The sequence below is a fragment of the Cynocephalus volans genome, chromosome 5 (genome assembly GCF_027409185.1).
Source record: "Cynocephalus volans isolate mCynVol1 chromosome 5, mCynVol1.pri, whole genome shotgun sequence".
NCBI classification, from domain to species: Eukaryota; Metazoa; Chordata; class Mammalia; order Dermoptera; family Cynocephalidae; genus Cynocephalus; species Cynocephalus volans.
The window spans coordinates 52,643,134-52,658,605 of NC_084464.1; the positions used below are offsets into that span (position 1 = coordinate 52,643,134).

At 42.9% G+C, this 15,472-nt stretch overlaps 1 pseudogene; it reads right to left on the reverse strand.

Moving 5' to 3' along the window:
- Nucleotides 1-6,387: 6,387 nt before the first annotated feature.
- On the reverse strand, nucleotides 6,388-8,502 carry LOC134377604 (vertnin-like; annotated as a pseudogene).
- Between the last annotated feature and the right edge of the window lie 6,970 nt (nucleotides 8,503-15,472).

A 15,472-nucleotide genomic window follows, 5' to 3' on the forward strand; every position in this document is an offset into this window, starting at 1 on the left:
CTGTCTACATTTTTGTATCTTTACATACTTTGTGTCAAGTTCCTGGAAGAGTAAGAGGGAACTTTGAATTAAACAGCCCAAGAAGGATTTCTAAATGGACTTGAACATCAGAAACTGATTGCTCCCTCATGTAATCCTTACTAGAGACAGCACTTGCATTTAAATTAGAATAAGGTCTTTCTCCATGTGTCTGATTGCTTTGTGTACTTGAGGTCAGCAGAACATAAATATTCTCTAATCCTCACGCTCTTACTTTTCTGAGAAGTTCAATGACCAGTTCAGTATTTTAACTCTCGAACTACCTCTCCCAACAAGCTATTATCTCTTAAGGCTTCTCGTTAAATAGCCTTGTGACCTGTGACCTATGGTTTCTTTTAATTTTATTAAGGGTGAATCAAAAGTTCTACTTCTATGCTTCCTCTTTTGGTGGTCTTCTCTAGCACTAGGAAGATTTATTTGTGGGATACCATGAGACTTTTTGAATTTGTCAAACGTTATCTTCCGTGTTACTATGAAAGCCTGTACAAATATTATTCTGTTTTGATTTTTTTTCTTCTTCAGTAAGTTGCTGACTCACATCAATAGGTCCCAATCTTCACAATGGGAAAAATTAGCAGTTTCTTTCTTAATAAGAATTGGTAAATTTAACCTAGCTAGAATATATGTGTGACATTGTTTAGTAACAACATTGCATGTACAGTATCTTCTCTTGTGGCTCAAAGGAGAGACCCCATGGGGCTGGGACCCAGATATTTGAGGATGGTGTGCCCCTGGTGCTGGGTCTCCAAGGCCACCCAATGAGGCTGATTCTAGGGGTGGAAAAAATTGCAAACAGCACCCAACAACCATTGCCTGGGGCAAGACATTGCTGAGGCAATTCACAGGAAGGGGATACAAACAGGAAGCAGCATTTCTGTCCTGCCTCCCTCCTCCAGCCTCCCAATCTCCCGCTAGCACCCATATTGACAGAGTCTAACAGGGAACCAGATGGCAAACCAGATCGTACAGGTTCAGAGAGGGTCATGACTTTGTAGTTTACCAGGCTTTTTCAAGCCAAATGGGATCAGTGCTCATTTGAGCTTTCTACATCCCAGGCATAAACTGAACTTGAGAGACAATATGTAAAGATGTAATGGCTGAAGATTTTCAGAGCTTTGAAAAGTCGTTAAGCCACAGACACAGACCACAACGAACCAGATGACATACACAAAAATAAATTCTCACAGTGGCATATTGCAGAGAAATTTCAGAATACAAAACAGAGAGGAAGCGCCATCACTTGTGAAGAATTTTAAATAGCAGACTTCTCAGCTGCAGTAATGCAAGCCAGGAGGTGATGGACTAATGTCATCAACATGCTTAGGAAAAATAACTGTTAAACTAAAATTGTATACCTAACGAAATGCTCCACAGTGAGAGCCGCATTAGTTAGGGTTAGGTTCATCTATAAAAGACAGAAAACCTCCAAAAAAAAAAAAAAGTGCTTCAAACAGCTTCAAGGTTTACCTCCATCTCAGGTAAAACCCAGAGGTGTGCTATCCAGGGGTGGATTTGGGCTGTGCTCTACAAAGACCTCAGGGCCTCAGGTTTCCTCCAGCTCAAGATGTGGTTCTTATGTTCATGATCGAAGGCAATATACACAATTTCAAAATGCCTTTTCTTTTAAGAAAATAATGGTCATAAAAGATGAAAGTAATTTTTTTGGAAAATACAAATCTGGCCTTATTTGAGCATGTAACATATTTTATGAAATGCTATAGGTCTGAGGAATCCACATATCTGGGAGCTGTGGATCAAAGTCTAGAGGAATGATATAGCTTTGAACCTACATCCTTGTGGTGGGAGGAGGACCAGGGCCTCTTCCACTCTAGACTGTAGAGCATCTGAAAGAATATCAAAGCAGTTGCCTGCTAGTCTTCCCAGGCTCAGAAACACTGCTTCAACCATCATCAGTTGCTTCCACCCTTCCAGAACTCGCACTAAGGATTCTTCCCTACCTGCTTCTAATTGGTCTGCTCCATACTTCACAGCTACCCAAGCAGCTGGTCATTATCAGAGACCATTTGACTAAAGGGGCTCTCACTGCTCCCAGGACTGAGGGATGACTGTCAGGACTTCCTAGAGCCCCCACAACTGAATCCATTCTGAGATAAGGGTTAGGAATGCTTTTAGACATTGTAGTGATTGGAGTTTTCAGAAGGCTCTCTAGACTGTAGGCAGGTACCCCGAGGACACAGGAGAGAGTGACCAGAGTATTGAGAGGATGACAGGGAGGCTGACCACAGAAAGACAGGTTTCCTGTCATTGTTTCTGCTCCTGAAGCCCTGAGCTGAAAGGAGACAGGAATAGAGCAAAAAAGAGGAATATCAGGGAGTAGAAACAGAGTCAGGGGAAAGTGCAGGCTTAGTGCGGAGGGGACACTTGAGGGGCTCAAGGCACAGTCACGGAATGGATTCTTTCCACTTTCTGAACTTTCTCCTCCTTTCTCTTCAGGTCACACATAAGCAAAAGGAGAACAACAATACAGCTGCCTCCAATTCAGCCTGGAGCCCAGGGCATGTGAGCATCTCCAGCCAAGCCTGGACACCCAGGAGGCGTGCTTACTGCCCTCCCCGTGCAATTCTACTGCAAGGCCCCAACCAGTGAGCTACACAGTTCCCATGAAGAAAAAGACCCTGGTCCTGTGTGCATGGAGAACATCGCCTCAAACCTGTGGTGCATCCCTTGCCCTGACCGAGGACTCGCAGACCTCCTGCCTCAGCCTGGACTTCCCTTTCTCCAGGGTCTTTCTCTACTTTCGCTGGCCCCATAAAGCTGCCAGTCACCCCAACTAATGCTGGACTCCTGAGTCGCCTGTGATTCATGGTTGTCTCCCTCATCTTGCACGTCCTGTTTCTGCCAAAAGCAATCAATTCTATCTCAGCCTGGTGCTCCTGCACCCTCCTGCCATGTCCCTGGAAACATCTCCCATCTTCTCCCTTGTCATCCTCAGAGCCCTCTGAAACCGATCTTGCTTATGTCTGTTTTCAATTCAGTCTGCTCGCAGTTCTCAGACCAATCTTCCTGAAGTAATTCTCTTTGCATGACTTAGTTGTTTATTTGAAACCATTCATGATTCAAAAAGGTCAACAAGAAAAAGGCCAATAACCTAATTTTTAAAAATACAAAAAGGACATGAACATGCTGCCCCCCCCCAAAAAAAATAAAAAAGCATTGCAAACAATCTGTCAACATTCAAAAAGAGGATCATCCTTCCTTATAATATGGACCCACTGGATTTGCATAAACTGAGAAGATAAATAATATTAAGCATTAGCAAGGGTGTGGTTGGTTGCACTGTTAGTGATTAGGAGTACAAGTTAGTGTAACCTTTGAGGAGGATAATTTTGACAATATCATATACCCGTTAGCCCAGCAATTCCAACAGCTAGAAATTTACCTACAGATATGGTACAAAGTCAGCACTATATGTACAAGGAAGTTTATTGTGGCACTGTTGGTTACAGCCTTTTTAAATTTTCATAGTCATTAGGGAAGTGGTTGAGTGAATTGTAATGGCATACCCTGCAGCTGTTAGAAAGGATGAGTTGAATCTCCACGTGTAGATGAATAGCAGTCTCCAAGTTCCAATGAAAAGAAGTGCAGAACTATATTTATTGCATGGCACCTTTTGTATAAAAAATTGTAAAGACATAATATATGCTGGTATATGCATAATGTTTTCTGAAAGAATACATAAAAGTCAGTTAACACTGGTTATCTAATTTTATTTTAACAATGGTTAAGGACAAGAAAGATTTTCACTTTTCATTTTACACTTCCGAACTGCCTAGAATTTTTTGTTACCATGTGCATATATTTTTTTAATAGACTTTATTTTTTAGAGAAGTGTTGGGTTCACACCAAAGCTGAGTGAAAGTCAGATTTCCCCTACATCCTCTGCCCTCACACATGCACAGCCTCCCTCACAATCAACATTCCTCATCAGTACATTTGTTACAATCAATGAACCTACATTGGCACATCATTGTCACCCAAAGCCCGTAGTTTATGTTAGGGTTCACTCTTGATATGTACATTCTATGGGTGTGGACAAGTGTATAATGGAATGTATCCACAGTTATATCGTACAGAGTAGTTTCATTGCTGTAAAAATCCTCTGTGCTCTGACTATTCATCCCTCCCTCCCCTCAAACCCCTGCCAGCCACTGATCCTTTTATTGTCTCCATAATTCTACCTTTTGCAGAATGTTATGTAGGTGGAATCATACAATATGTAACCTTTCAGGACTGGCTTCTTTCACTTAGTAATATGCACTTAAGATGCCTCCACATCTTTTCATGGGTTGATAACTCCTTTTTTTCCAGCATTGAATAATATTCCATTGTCTGGATATACCACAGTTTATTTATTTATTCACCTACTGAAGAACATCTTGGTTGCTTCCAAATTTTGGCAACTATGAAAAAAGCTGCTATAAATATTTGTATGCAGGTTATTGTGTGAGCCTAAGTTTTCAGATCATTTGGGTAAATACCAAGGAGCACGATCGCTGAGCTGCATGGTAAGAGGATGCTTAGTTTTGTAAGATACTACCAAACTGTCTTCCAAAGTGGCTGTAGCATTTTGCACTCCCACCAACAATGAATGAGAGCTATTTTTGTTCCACATCTTCGCCAGCCTTTGGTATGGTCAGCATTTTAGACTTTGGCCATTCTAGCAGGGGTGTAGTAATGTCTTATTGTTTTAATGTGCAATTCCCTAATGCATATGATGTTGAGCTTCGTTTCATATGCTTATTTGCCATCTGTACATTTTCTTTGGTGAGATGTCTATTCAGGTCTTTTGCTCACTTTTTAACTGGGTTGTTTGTTTTCCTATTATTGAGTTTTAAAAGCTCTTTGTATATTTTGGATAATAGCTCTTTAACAAATGTATCTTTTGCAAATATTTTCATTCAGTCTGTGGTTTGTCTTACTTTCTTGATGACATCTTTCACAAAGTAGAAGTTTTTAATTTTAATAAAGTCCAGCTTATCAATTATCTCTTTCATGGATTGTGTCTTTGATGTTGTATCTAAAAAGTAATCACCATACTGAAGGTCATCTAGATTTTCTGTTATCTTCCAGGAGTTTTATAGTGTTGTGCTTTACATTTAGGTCAATGATCCATTTTGAGTCAATTTTTGTAAAGGATGTAGGATCCGTGTGTAATTTTTTTTTTGCATGTGGATTTCCAGTTGTTCTAGCACTATCTGTAGAAAAGATTATCTTTTTCTCCATTGCATTGCCTTTGCTTTTTTGTCAAAGATCAGTTTACTATATTTATGTGGGTCTACTTCTGTACTCTCTATTCTGTTCCATTGGTCTATTTGTCTGTTCTTTTGTCAATACCACACTGTCTTGATTACTGTAGCTTTATAATAAAGTGTGTGTGTGTGTGTGTGTGTGTGTGTGTGTGTGTGTGTGTGTGTGTGTGTTTAGGCACCACACCACTTTGTTTCTTTGGTTTTCCACCTTCACTGTCGGACCATGCAAGTTCAGTCTCCCACTTGCCTGGCTACTTTGTGATCCCTCACTGAAGATGGGTCTCAGGCTCTGAGGAGAGGCTCAGAAGAAAGGCAGGGTCCCCAATAGCCCGCCAGGTCCCCAGCAAATGGATCAAGTACTAGCAAGCAGAGACTCTGGGCCATGTCCCCCAAATAGGGCCTGTGTCTCCTCTTGCCAGCCTCCCCACCCTTCACCTCCTCCTTGTAGGGGACAGGCCAGCCCCTTGGTGATCTTGGGGGCCGACAGTGGTTCTTTCTAAACATCCTACTGCTATTCAGGTGGAATATATCCCTTCTCCCTGGGGACATCAGGCAGAAGCCACTGTTCCACCCCACATTCCATTCTAATGTTCCTTTGAGAAACATCTTTGAGTAAAGAGGGTACCAAAACTCAAAAGAAACTAAAGACATATATTCCGCCCAATGGGACAGATGGCCATACTGTAATACTCCTTTTGTCTCCAGGAAAAGCTGAAAGCAGCTCTAACTAACTACCTCTCCCTGGACCCCCCAAATACATACAGCTTCCAACACTAGCAAGGGGGCCCAGCCAACCCACTGAAATCAAACAAAAAACCAAAACATGACAATAAAAAGATGACCAGCAAAAAATGAAAGAGAACATCTTTGGTTCTGCAGCTTTCTACAGGAGACCAGATGGCTGATGTCTGCTTCTCTCTGCCCAAAGGCCAGGAAGTAACACAAATATGCCCTTGGACTCAGAAGAGACACTGTGGGAGCCAGAGCAAAGGGCATTCTGGCCAAGCCAGGGGGTAACTCAGGCCTCCAATCCTCTCCAAACCAGTCCCCCTTCCTCCTGGCCCCTTCAGCACCCCCATCAGCCACCAACCAGGGTGAGACCATTGTAGAGGGCCCACTTCCACATGTAGTACGTGGAGTGGACAATGAGGGGGAAGAGAATGCTGAACTCCTCATAAGAGGGGAAGCTCTTGGACTGGAAATGCTTCTGCAGGAACAGCTTGGCCTGGGCCTTGAACTTTGCGTTGGTGATCATGTCCACCACCAGCCCTTGGCCACCCCTACCACCTGCCACTGACACCACAGGGTGGCTCAACAGGGACCCACTGTGGAGGCAGCCCTGGACTGTGGCCCCCTCTCTGGAAGGCCCTTCCTGAGCCTCCACTGGATTCTCTCCTGAAGAAACCCCACTGGCTGGGTCCCCACAGGTGGGGCCATCACAGCTGTCCCATTTCTGCCAGTTTCCTTCTCCCACTTCTCCTCAGTCTACTGCCCCCCTTTGCCCAAGGTGGGAGCCTGCATCTGGAGTTTGGACAAGACTCTGGGCCAGTCCCAGGCAAGACTCTTCCAGACCCAAAAGGTAGAAGGTGAAAGGCTGGGGTAGTGGAGGCAGAAGTGACAGAAGGGGAGATGCCTACTCAGCAACTGCTTGCTGACAGCCCTGAGCAGACACCTGTCAATGGGACATGGGCATCCTCAAGGACAGGAGCTCCCAGGGTACAGATGGCTCCCCACCTGTTGCTTTTCCTGCCACCTCTCTCGCCTCATCCTTCCAAGGGAACAGGGCCCCTTCCCTATCAGACACTGGCTGAGGAGCCTCCACGGTCGAGAGGGCTGGTATCAGTTTGCAGTTGGGATTCCATCAGAAGACCTTTTGCTGCCAGCTGTAGTAGGTGGACCACAAGATGCTAGAGATCCTATGTTTGAAGCAGCAATGGGTCACCGGTGTGCTCAGGGAAATGCGATGCTCTAGATACAACTTGGCCCACTGCATTAAGATCATTCAAGGGCTTGACACCACCTGAAGGGAGCACCCCAGCCCCTTGGCAACCTGCTCCTCTAGCAGTTTCTCCAGATCCTCCATGGCCAGCACCTCCTTGGGGGCCAGGGCCAGGCAGGGGCCAGAGCCCAGCAGCTTGTGCTTCCGGGCATAGTAGGTGGAGCGGGAGATGTCACAGAACCTCTGGAGAAGCTGCTGCAGTGGCATAACACTCCCATGGTGGGAGCTGTCCTGCAAGAAATGCATGGCCAACAAGTGGGTGATCACCTTCTGCCAGTGCTCCTGAGACTGCCGTTGCCAGCTGTAGACAGTGCTCTTGGTGACCCTGGGGTGCTTACAGAGGTGGGAGTAGCTGAGGCCAGGTTCCCAGTTGAGCAGCTCCAGGGTCTTGGCCAGCAGTGGCAGAGGGGCCAGGGCTGGAGAAGCAGGGGCCAGGCTGGAAGCATCTTCAGCCTCCACTTCCTCCAGTCCCACCACAGGGACAAAGTACTAGCAGCAGAAGAGGCAGCTGGTGAGAGGCTGGCCAGCCCACAAGATGTGCAACGTGGAAGGTATGTGGTCACAGTGGCAGGGCCAGATGACACGATTAAAGTTGGGCTGGATCTTGAGGTTTCACATGGGGTAGATGGAATAGATGTTGCACTGAAGGACAGAGGCCAGGGCATACAAGTGCCATACACTGGAGAAGCTACTAGGGAAGAGGTGGCCTAGACGTTTGCGTCAGATATATCCTCCAGCATGGCAGACAGCAGGCTAGTCATCTCAGGGGACTCCTCAGAGCACAGGGAGTAGCGTATAGCCTGCAGCATCATTTTGGACTTGATCATGCCCTGCAGGTAGTAGCGTCTGTACAGCAGCATCTCTACCACAGTGCACACCAGCAGCTCCAGGCTGAGGTTCACGTCCCCCCACAGCAGCATGCTGGCCACCTCAAACAGCAGGCTGCTCTTGCCCTTGCACACCAGTAGCAGCATGTTCCATGGAGCATCCTCTGGGTACAGGCTCAGGGCCACCAAGTCCATCTCCAGCACCTGGCAGCCAGGCCCCCTCTCCCAGCAGGTGGGGAGGGTAAAAGGAAAGCAGGACCTGCTTGGTCTCAAGGGTGGCACTCACAAGACCCTCCCAGCCCTTGGACTCTATTGCCTCCTGCAGCTCCTGCAGCACCTGCTGCCTCAGCTGGTCCCAAGAAGTCATCCTTGAGGATGGCCCAGAGACCTGGGTGTATCCACTTCTCTCTCCACCTTCCAGCCTGGGACATTTAAGTCACCCTGTGGGGAAAGGCTTTCCCAGGCAGCATCCCCAACTGAGTTCCACTCCCACTCCAAAACCAGTTTCATATCTGGGGCTCAGGCGTCTCAAATAATCCCAGGATGAACCAGTCCCATCTGCCTGTCTCGTCCCTGCTGGTGGGGTAGGTGAAGGCCACAAGATTGTAACTTTACCCCCAGAGGCTTTCCTGCTTGGCTTTACCCCTTTGGAGTGCTGTGGGTCTAGAATAACTCTTGATGTAAGGTAGAGTTGGTCCTCCAACTTTATTCTTCTCCTTTAATACTGTGTGGGGTATTTTGGGTCTTCTACCTCTTCCTATAAACTTTAGAATCAGATTGTCAATATCCATAAAATAATTTCCTGGGATTTTGATTGGTATTGTGTTAAATCTATTGATCAAGTTGGAAAGAATTGACATCTTTACAATACTGAGTCTTCCTGCCCATGAACATGTAATATCTCTTCATTTATTTGGTTCTATTCTAAGTATTTCATTTTAGGGGGTGCTAATGCAAATGGTGGTATGTTGATTTCAAATTCTACTTGTTCATTGCTAGTATAGAGAAAAGCAAGTGACTTTTGTATATTAACCTTGTATCCTGCAGTCATGATATAATTGCTTATTCGTTCCAGCAGTATTTTTGTCATTTCTTTTGGATTTTCTACATAAACAATAATGTCATCTGAGAACAAAGAGTTTTACTTTTTCTTTCCCAATTGGTATACCTTTTATTTCCTTTTCTTGTCTTATTTGCAGTGATAAGAAACATTTTCTTTCTCTTTCTTATTTGCTGTTCTTATTATTATCTGTTCTACTTGTGGTTTTTATTTTCTTGTGTATTTATGGTGATATATATTGATCTTTTGATTCCAGATGTACTTGTTGAAGGGCCAGTCTTTTGGCAGTGAATTCCCACAGTTTTTACTTGTCTGGGAAAGATACAATTTCTCCATTTCTGAAGGAAAGCTTTGCTGGATAAAGTATTCTTGGTTAGCAGGCAGTTTTGTTTTGTTTTGCTTTGCTTTTTTAGCACTTTGAATATGTCATCCCACTCTCTGTAGGATTTCTGTTGAGAAGTCTGCTGTTAGCCTGATGGGGATGCTCTTATAGGTGATTTGCTACTTTTCTCTTGCTGTTTTTAAAATTCTTTATTGGTCTTTAACTTTTGGCAATTTGAATATAATGTTAACTTTTGGCAATTTGAATATAATATGTCTCAGGAAGTTTCTTTTTGGGTTGAATCTGTTTGAGGATCTTGAACTTCTTGGATCCGTGAGACTGTATCTCTCCCAATATTTGGGAAGTTTTCAACTATTATTTTATTAAATAGTCCTTCAATGCCTTTTCCTTTCTCTTCTTCTTCCTTTCAGTACACTCCTAATATGGATGTTTGTACGCTTAAGATTATCAGAAAGATCTTGTAAGCTTTCTTATTTTTTTTAATTCTTTTTTCTTTTTTTTCTTTGATTTTTTGTTCGTTTGTTTGTTTTTTGTTTGCTCCAACTGTGTTAATTTAAAAGCATGTCTTTCGTTCAGAAATTCTTTCTTTTGCCTGCTGCTTAGGCACTTGGTTGTATTTTTATTTCATTGAATGGATTCTTCAGTTCTCAGATTCCTACTTGGTTCTTTTTTATTGTTTCTATCTCTGTGTTGTATTTTCATACATCTCCTGGATTTTTTTCCTACTTCATTGTGATTTATATCTATTTTTTCATTTCATCATGTTGAGTTTCCTTAATATTGCTATTTGGATTCCTCTTCAGGTGATTCACTGGTTTTCTGTTGTTTGGGGTCCAAACTTGGAGAACCGTAAACTTCTTTCAGAGGAGTCATGTTTTCCTGTTTTTTCATGCTTCACATATCTCTATATTGATGTCTGGGCATCTGGTGGTGTAGTCACTTCTTTTAATTTTTAAAGTGGTTTTTGAAGGGAGAGACTCTTACCTGTAGAGTGTTTTGTATTGATAATAGGGTTGGGCTTCCTGTGTTTGATTCAGGGTAAACATGGTAGTAAGTGTCAACTTGCTCCCCGTACCTTTCTCTGCTAGTGTGGGCGGGCCACTGTATCAGATGGGACAATGGGCTTTCAAGGAAGGTGGCATGGATCTAGGCCACTTACACACCCCTGGCATGCTCTCTGTTGGTGCTGGTGGGCTTGCTCTGTCAGGCAGACCTCTGAGTTCCCAGGTCAGGAGGGCATGGATCCAGGCATCCAATACAAGGGAATGGCACAGATCCTGTTCACTGTTCACTGGGGCATGGGCAGGGCATTGAGTCAGGTGGGGTTCTCAGCTCTCAGGAGAGGAGAATGTCGATCCAGACAACTGGCACGCTCCCCCTTCTCTCCACTGGCACAAGCAGTTCCCCTATGTTGAGCAGGGCTCTGAGCTCCCAGGGCAGGGAGGGGAGGAGGATGTATGTCTAGGCAGCTAGCATGCTCCCCACCCCGCACTCTCTGCTGGGTGTGCAGGACCACTGGGTCAGCAGGACTCTGTGCTCTCCCAGTTCCTATCCCCAAATGGCAATTTCCAGTGGCAGCCTGGGACCGAGAGGTGTGCAGGTGACTCTACATGTAGTTCCCCTCTGGGAAAATATATAGTCATGTGGGCTATTAGCCACTCTACATGCTGGGTTCACCATCCGTGAGGCCCATGCAGTTACACCGCAGCCTGATTTGCAGGCATCTATGGCAGGAACACCAGCCACCAGGCCCTCCCCCACACTCCACCTACCTTGTCCCAGCAGTACAGGGTTTCTCAAGTCTCCATGCCAGTCTTGGTCAAGAGTTTCTCCTGTCCTATGTTGCTGTCTCAAGTTCCAGGTTTTGGGGGGGTTTTCTCACTGATTAACTGAATTCTATTGTTTTCTCTTAGACACTGTACTCTGCAGGCTACTATTTGTTGTTTTGGGCTTTTCTTGCATTAAAGACAAGGGCTGGCTGTCTCTAGTCAGCCATCTTGTTGGAACTAGCTCCTTTTCTCCTCTTGTTGCATTAGCTAAAACTTCCAGAATGATGTTGAAAAACACTGGTGAGAGGGCACATTTTTGCCTTGTTCCTGACCTTAGTGAGAAAGCTGTTAGTTTCTCACCGTTAAGTATGATGTTAGCCATAAGTTTTTTGTAGATATTCTTTGTCAAGTTGAGGAAGTTCCCTTCTATTCCTAGTTTGCTGAGGGTCTTTATCATGAATGGGTGTTGGATTTTGTCAGATGCATTTTCTGGAACTATTGATATGATTGTGTGATTTTCCTTCTTTAGACTGTTGATGTGATAGACCACATTAATTGATTTTCAAATATAGATCCAGCTTTGCATACCCAAAATAAATCCTACTTGGTCATAGCATGTATAATTCTTTGTGGATTTATACATAGATACATTGTGGATTCAATTTGCTAATATTTTCTTGAGGATTTTTACATCTATACTCATGAGTAATATTGATCATAAGTTTTTTGTGATGTCTTTGTCTGTTTTTGGTGTTAGGGTAATGCTGACCTCATAGAATGATTTAGGAAATATTCCCTCTGCTTCTATCTTCTAGAAGAGATTGTAAAGAATTGGTAAAATTTCTTTCTTAAACATTTGGTAGAATTCATCAGTGAACCCATCTCTGGATCAGGTGCTTTCTGTTTTGGAAGGTTATTTATCATTGATTCAATTTCTGTAAAGGATATAGACCTATTTGCACTGTTGATTTCTTCTTGCGTGAATTTTGGCAGATTGTGTCTGTCCTCACTCTCCCTTCCTTCAAGCTCAACTTTTCTTTTGACTATCAGCCCTGCTGACGTTCAGCGACTTCAGCCTCAGTACTAGAGGCCAAGTCAACTTCATAGACTCATTCATCTGCTCCCATCATCGAATAAAATCTGATCCCTATAATAACTCAACTCCAAATGACTCATACTGCTCCTGCTTCCCCAAACAAACCTTCACTGGCTCAGAGAGTTCCATATTTCTAGGAGTGAGGGGTTGCTACTTCATATAGAGCAGTAGAGAAGGCTTCAGTAATAGGGAGACATTTAATCAAAGACATAAAGGAATGAAGGAACCAGGCATCTGCTGTCTGGAGGAAGAATCTAGGCAGAGGAGTAAAACATGCAAAGGCTTTGAGGTGGGAGCATGCTTGGTGTGTTCAATAACCAGCAAGAGGGTGAGTGCAGTCAGAGCAAAGTCAGCAAAGGGAAGAATGCTGGGAGAAGTGGGGAGAGAGGGAGGGGTAGACCCCAGGGGACCTTGTGGGCCACTTTATGAATTTGTCTTTTACTCTGAGTAAGAAGGGAAGCCATTGGAGGGTTTTGAGCTGATTTATAGTTTTAAAGGATTATTCTGGCTATTGTATGGACAATGAACTATAGGGTAGCAAGGGTGGACACAGAGAAATCTGCAAGGAAGTTTTTGTAATAAATATAGGTGAGGAATGACAGTGGCCTGGAAGAGGCGGTGGTGAGTGATCAGATAAACTTTTTTTTCATCATGGATTGGATATGGGCCATGAGAGAAAGGGAGGAGTCCAAGGTAGCTCCAATTATTGGCTTGATTTTTAACTATGTATTTTTTTTCTAGAATGACATTGGCCAGAAAAGTTCTAGAAGAAAATTATGTGGGACATTTATATAAACTTGAGATGAAATACAACTTTCTCAGCATGACCCAATGGCAGAACTCATACAAAAAAGATTGAAAGATCTGATGACATAAAAAATTAGAACACAAAATAAAATTACAATACAAAGTAAAAAAAAAACTAAGAAAAAAGTCTATACATGAATATATAATATTTGAAGCTTTGTTACATGTAATAGGTAAGAAGTCTTTGAAATCAACTAGAAAGACATAAACATGAATAGAAGAGTAATCTAGCCATCAGTGAGACATGCACTACAGAAGGATATAGATAGACAATAAGTAAACGTGAGATTGTGCAATATGCCTAGTTCTCAGAGAAATGCAAATTAGAACATGGGATATATTTGTTTTATCATCAGATTGACAAAAATACAGAAGATGATAATATACACTGTGAAGACGTGGGAGGAAAGTCACCAACATATGTTGCTAGGGCAGGGTGGAGGTGGGGAATGGTACTGGCACCATCTTTTCAGTAAATAGTAAGAGGGAAGGAAAGGACAGAAATGAAGGCAAAGAAGCAGAGCTACAAAGTGCTCACCAAAACCTATTTTTTTTTTTTTTTCTTCCCAGGCACTCAGGTAGATCCATCTTTGCCCATGCAGTGAGGGTGGAATGATATGCACTGTTCCAGACCCACCTATTAACCCTCCCACATGGCATACTTTCTCTTTTACTGTCCACTGCTGGAAGCAGAGAACTCAGAGGACTCAGGATGGCAGAGCCACAAGACAGAGAAAGCTGTGTACCTGAAGGGTCCAGGGCAAAGTCACCCCCAGTCACCCACGTTGGTCTGTTAGATGAGTAAGAAATCAACTTTCATTCTCTGAAACTTTGGAATACAACCTTTGGAGGAGCTAAGAGTATCCTAATTAAGATAAGCAGAAATCAATTAAACAGAGAAACATGACAGAGAGAGAAAGAGAGAGAGAGGGAGAAATAGAGAAAACAAAATAAAATGCTATTCTTGGAAGAAAAACAAAGATGAAAATATAAAAAATCTCTAGCAAAACTAATCAGGAAAAAAGTTAAAAAGTTCAAACAGAAAATTAAGAAAACAAATGAGAAATACCTGGAGACCCAAAAGAGATTTAAGGAAAACAGTATTATGAATAATCATACAACTTAAACTGGTCAACTTAAACAAAATGAATAGATTTCTGGAAAAATATAAAATTTCAAAATTGATTTTAAAACATTAAAAGCTTCCATCACTTAGCTATTGTAAATGGAGCTGTAGTAAACATGGGAGTGCAGGTATCCCTTTGACCTGATATTTTCCAATCCTCTGCATATATCACGAGTAGTGGGATTGCTGGATCATATGGAAATTCTATCTGTAGTTATTTAAGGAACCTCCATACTGTTCTCCACAAAGGCTGTACTAATTTACAGTCCCACCAACAGTGCAGGAGGGTTCCTCTTTCTTCACATCCTCGCCAGCATTTGTTATTCTCTTTTTTATAATAGCCAGTCTGATTGGAGTGAGGCGATATCTCAAAGTGGTTTTGATTTGCATTTCCCTGATGATTAGTGGTGCTGAGCATTTTTTCATGTACCTATTGGCCATTTGTCTGTCTTTTTGAGAAATTCAGCTCCTTTGCCCATTTTTTTATTGGATTATTTGGGTTTTTGCTGTAGAGTTGTCTGAGCTCTTTGTATATTCTGGATATTAATCCCTTGTCAGATACATGTTTTGCAAATATTTTCTCCCATTCTGTTGGATGTCTTTTTACTCTATTGATTGTTTCCTTTGCTGTGCAGAAGCTTTGCAGTTTGATATAATCCCATTTGTTTATTTTTTCTTTTGTTGCCTGTGCTTTGGGGGTGTTATTCATAAAGTCATTGAGCAGTCCTAAATCCTGGAGCGTTTCCCCTGTGTTTTCTTCTAGGAGTTTTAAGGACTGCATAAAGAAATTGTAGTATATATACACAAGAATACTACTCAGCCATAAAAAAGAATGAAATTCTACCATTTGCAGCAATGTGGATGAGCCTGGAGAAGATTATTGTGAGTGAAACAACCCAGGTACAGAAAGAGAAATACTGCATGTTCTCACTCATAACTGGGAGCTGAATCCATAAATAAACAAATGAACAATAAAGAGAGACAGAGAGAAAGAAAGAAAGAAACAACAATCACAGTAATACGTTGAACTTTTAGAAATCTCGAGATAGAAAAGGGGACGGGAGGTGAAGAGGGAGGGGGCTGATGAGGAATTGGTCAATGGACACAAAGAATGATTGCGTATTGTAATGATGAAT